The sequence below is a fragment of the Mastomys coucha genome, unplaced genomic scaffold, assembly GCF_008632895.1.
Source record: "Mastomys coucha isolate ucsf_1 unplaced genomic scaffold, UCSF_Mcou_1 pScaffold5, whole genome shotgun sequence".
Taxonomy (NCBI): domain Eukaryota; kingdom Metazoa; phylum Chordata; class Mammalia; order Rodentia; family Muridae; genus Mastomys; species Mastomys coucha.
In genome coordinates, this window is record NW_022196911.1 from 84,012,479 (window position 1) to 84,017,604 (window position 5,126).

The following is a 5,126-nucleotide window of genomic DNA, read 5'->3' on the forward strand; positions in this document are numbered from 1 at the left end:
CACACACACTCGGTAGCTTCGGCCTCTTGCTCACCCACCTTCCTCTCCTCCCTTTTTGAGCCTCTTCAGTTCTGAAGCCTTAGAACTCGGCAGGCTGCCCTGCACCCACCCCCACAGTGTCCGAGGTGACAATTGGATGAGACGGCAGCTGCCGGGCCCAGCAGCTTCTTGGTTCACACCGCCTCACCCACTTAAGGTTTCCCTGGGACTTAGCCACATGACCTCATTCTGACCCCCCTGGCCCTGGTATCCTGGAGTCTTGCTGAAGCTATCAGCCTGGTCCCTGCTTCCCTTCTCAGGTGGGCAGGGTACAGATGCCATCCTTCAGGTCTGGTGGCTTGCCTCAAGGCTCTGCTACGGCACTGGCTGCACAGGGTTCCCAGTCCGGGTAGGCACCGGAGGATAAAATGCCTTGGGTGGATTAATTCCATCTGCTGAGGCGAGAGCATAGAAAGTGGTGTCTCGCCTGCCACCCCAGTCCCCACCCCCACCCCATTCTAAGATGCCCGTGCTATCCAGTGGCTCTTCTGTCCTCCAGTCAGTCCCGAGAGTGGGGGGTGGGGCACAACAAGGTTTTGGGAGGGCAGCTGCGGTTAGCCCTTTCCCAGGAGCTGCTGTGGCCTGGGTCCTGGGACACCACCTAGTGGCCTGGCCTGTTGGTGTCACTGGGCTGTGCATGGCTCCTAGGCAAGAAATGGGTCCCTTAAGACTATATTGCAGGTGGACCAGATGTTTCAAACATTCCTCATCCCAGACAGCTGATCTGGGATAGTTCCTCCCTTCCTTTCCAGAGAGAGAGAGACAGAGAGACAGAGAGACAGAGAGACAGAGACAGAGAGACAGAGAGACAGAGACAGAAGAAAGTGCTGGTTCCCAGCTTCATACCTCCTCCTGAGGTCTCAAGTTCTAACCCCCACATTTCTAGGTTGACCCTGCTCCAGCTTGGGGAAAAATGTAATCAAGTCAGCTGTGAGAGAGGCACTGTCTCTTGCCCCCTGGAGCTGATGGTGTAGCCATTAGAATTGTGTGCCAAGAAGAGAAGGCCCCTGAAGACAGAGCTTGTGGGACCCAAGCGACTGCTGAAGCTCCCTAGCCTCAGTCACTCTGTCTGGGAAATGGATCCTCCTCCCTCTAGGCCTTGTAAGTGGCAGAGAAGTACAAAAGCAGAGGAGAAAGGGCTTTAGATGGCCGTGATTGGTTACAGTGTTCCTCCACTGGTTGCTTCTATGCTGGCCCACTTAGCCAGCACAGGCTGACTGTACAGAGTGCTTTGGGGATACTGGGGACTCCACACTGGATGTGGCAAATCTGTCCTTTAAAATGCTGATCTAGTGTAGAAGATGATCACTGGCAAAGTGCACTATATATGGTGTTTGTAACAGAGGATGACAAAGCAGGGCAAAGGTCAAGGAACGAAGGAAGACAGACTGAGTTGACAGAGCAGGCCCCCTGATAATGCAGAAGGGACCAGAAGGAAGGAAGAAAAGGTGCTGAGAGAGCCTGAGGTCCCAAAGGAGAGTGTAGGCTTGTTGGTAGAGTGCTCAGGGTGGCTGGACAAACGGCAGCCTTGTTGGTATGTGTCTACATGTGTCTCTTTGGGCATACACGTGTACTTTTTTCTTTCTTGCGTCCCACTCTGGCTTTGGACTTGCTCTGTAACTGAGGATGACCTTGAAGCAATTGTTCCTCCTGCCTCCGTTTCCTGTATCTTGATTGTTGGGATTGCAGATTTATGCGGTGTTGGTGTCATGGATGGAAGCCAGGGCCTCCTGCATGACACACAGGCACCCTACTGACTGAGCTATGTGCTTAGCTCCGTACAGACACATTTGATGGCAGGAACACCAAGGACCTCATAGGCCATCGTGAAGTGCTGGATGTGGTCTAAGGACTAACAGCCGGGGACTTTGAAAGTAAGGAAAGACATGTGGCCATAACATGCAGTCCACTGGGAGTCAGGGAGGTGGCAGAGGGGCAAGAAGCCACCAGGTCCCTGGACGGTGTAAAAGGCAAGGAAGATTGGGACTGTTGTGGGTTGAATGGAAGGTGTAAGGGATACATTCTTAAAGACGGTCTCGAGGCTTTGACCTCAGTGGGCAGAGGTGGTACCTAGACTGGAGGCACAGGCAGGGTTGGATCCACCTACTTGTCAGAGCTACTGGTGGGCATCTGGGCAGAGACCATAGTACGTTGCATAGTTGTGGTGTGGAGGGAATGTCTGGAGGAAACTCAAGAGCAGGAGCCAACATGCAGCTGGCAGAAGATACTTAAGCCACAGGATTTCCTCAGGGAGTATATCATGAGGCACCAAGGCCTCAGACCAGCCCACCACAGCCTGTCCCAGCAGGGGCTTCCTCCATCCTAGGAACCCCTGTAAGTCCTACCCGAGCATTTCTTCCACATTACACACTGCCTCTGCCAGAGAGGAAGATGAGATCCGGAGTCCTGAAATCCTTTTCCCAAGCCATAGGGTCACATGCGGGCCCAGCCCTCCAATCCTCAGGCTATCTTAACCCTGGTGCAGAGCTGGCCATCGACTTCATGAACAGGACTTCCTAAGGCAGGAGGCTGGCTGTTTTGACCTTGGACAAGGCTGGCTGAGCTGCACTGGGGCAGCCTGCCCACCTCCCTGGGCCGGGTTCCAAGTGACTCAGGTCTTGCCGCTTGCTTCTCACACACACTCCAGTTGGAAGTTGGAAGCGGGCCGCTCTGGGGCCTGGCTCTCAGGGCCCTGGGGGTGGACAGGTATGAACTTTCTGCTTCCAGGTCCTGAGGTTCCCCACACCCATTCGCTCAGGGAGAGGTCTAACGGGCCCAGCAGGTTTGCTTTCACTTCCTCCATCTCCAGCTCATCAGGGATTACCTTCCTGTTTTCTAGCCCACATGAGCAGTGGGTTCAAAGAGGAGTCCTGCTCTCTCCAAGGTCACGTAGCCAGGTCTGGGGCAGTGCCAGCAGACCTCCCCCATTCTGTCTGGGTCATGTTTCCTTTGATGGAATGTCCTAAACCCAGGCACACACGTGGCTGCCTTTCTCAGGCTCCTTGGCTCTCAGCCCCGCAAGCCTTACTTGGCATGTTAGCGCTCAGGACTTAGAGATGCCGATTCCGGTTTTTCTACCTACCCACTAGCTGTGTGGCTTTGGACAAGTTACTCAACTTTTCTGAATGATTCCTACCGTTCATTACAAAGAGGAGACGGGCTGGAGAATTATAATAAAGATGAGGGAGCTTCCATAGAGGTGACTTGGGAAAGTTCCCCGGGGCAAGTTCATAAGTCAAGGTCATCTGCGCGCCTCCTTTCTTTCATGCATTTTACAAAAGGCAGTGTGACTTGATGATTCTTTTCCCTGCTGCTAGCATTCCTCAGCCCTAGGCGCAGGTTGGCTTTAGCAAGGAACAGAAGGGACAATGCGAGCCTCTACCTGATGCTAGTTATAGCAGCCTGGATGTCTCTGAGACTCTGTGCCTGTTCATCAGATCCTATTTGCCTGGCTTCCTGTTTCTGAACTACTTTCTCCAAACCCACAGAGCTGCCTTGGTGGAACGAGCTAGGCTTTTCCATTGCTCACGCCATGTTCTTGAGCTCCCGTCTGCCTCTCCAACTGTACTGATGTGGGGGCGCAGTTGTAGGGGCAGGTTTGGGTGGTCACCTGAACTGGGGTGTCTCCTGCTGCAGAGGCCTCAGGACGTGGCTTGTGCTGGGAGAACCCACGTATCCTTCAGTGAACTGGAGGAATCCCTGGGTTGACAGCTAGGGGCTGGGGAAGAACCCCCAAAGCCTCCCTCTCCTCCTCCCTTCCATGGGGCAGTGCAGTCACGCACCCCTACTCCAACCTCATGGGCAGTCTGCTACACTCTGGCACAGGCTGAGGGCCAGTTTGTTTCCTTTGCATGGAAACAGTGTAAGCCCCTAAGAACAGGGCCCTGGGCAACAAAGGACCAGGAATCCCCACAGAGGAGTAAACAGTTGGCTCCAGAGTGCCTTTCAGGGGTGGGTGTCTTAACATTTAGAGACCCAGAACCCAAGAGACCTGTGGGGGGGGCGTTTCATGGAATACATGTGAGCCCACTATTTTTCTTTTTTCCCTTTCTTCAGGGAGTTGCCCTTGGCAGAGCAACAAGCCTCATCTCTAATCTTTCTGTCTGAATTACACTCAGGGCAGGGAGGTAGTGACGTATTCTCAAGGGCCTTCACCAGAGCCTCTGACCCTATGGGTTATATCATCAAGGCATGGCTTCTGGGGCCTGGTGGCCCAGTAGTTAGAGACTTGAGTGTAGGCCTCCAGAGTGGAGCACTCTTAACAGAATCACGGAACTGCCTCAGACCTCCTACTGTAGAGGTGGGCAGGAAGAGAGAGGAGGCCATATGTACTTGGCAACCTTCTTGGACTCATTCTCACAACCCAGTCAGTCCCTAGACTGATCATCTAAGGCCACCCTCATTTCTCCTCGAGACATGACTTTGGCCTCCCTTGGCTGTCACTTGGTTCTCTGGGCAGGCAGGAAATAGAGGGAGTGGGATGGTAAATCCTGGTTCACTCAGTTGACAAGCATGTAACATGATGACGTGGGTCTCTGTTCTGATGTGGGATGCTGCCTACAGTGTGCCATTAAACAGATAAACGTAATGGTACGGTAGAATTTACGGCTTAATTACATAGCAAAATAAGCTCATGCGCATGGTAGCTTGTGCAAGGATCAGATACCATACCTATACATGGTGTGGGCGCGTGATCTCGTTAAGGGAATTCTCTCAGGGCAGGGAGGGACTTCATCGTCCACTAGCTGTTCAGAACCTGTATGCCTATAATTTCCCACTTTCAAATCCAACCCATTAGGTGGGTACAGTGGCATATGGCTATAATTGCAGGCTTTGGATAGCGAAGACAGGAAGACCAGGAGTTCAGGATCATCCTTAGCTACACAGTGAGTTCAAAGATAGCCTGGACTTCATGAGACCCTGTCTGAAAAAAAAAAAAAGACAAACTCCAGTAAGCTGGCTGAGCAGGTAAAAGGCACTTCACTTACCAATAAGACTGGAGATTTGAGTTTGATCTTAGGGCCCACATGGTGGAAGGAGAGAACCAACTCCCAGGAGTTGGTCCTCTGACCACATGTGTGTCATTC

At 52.8% G+C, this 5,126-nt stretch overlaps 1 protein-coding gene and 1 long non-coding RNA gene across 3 annotated transcripts in view; one reads left to right on the forward strand and one right to left on the reverse strand.

Moving 5' to 3' along the window:
* The window catches only part of LOC116077038, a 13,914-nt gene extending 13,845 nt beyond the window's left edge, over positions 1 to 69 (reverse strand). Inside the window, exon 1 of the long non-coding RNA XR_004113159.1 lies at positions 39 to 69. This is a non-coding gene — a long non-coding RNA (uncharacterized LOC116077038). The remainder of the gene's footprint in view (positions 1 to 38) is intronic.
* The window catches only part of Cuedc1 (CUE domain containing 1), a 97,448-nt gene that overhangs the window by 66,605 nt on the left and 25,717 nt on the right, over positions 1 to 5,126 (forward strand). The gene's annotated exons all lie outside the window — the stretch shown is intronic.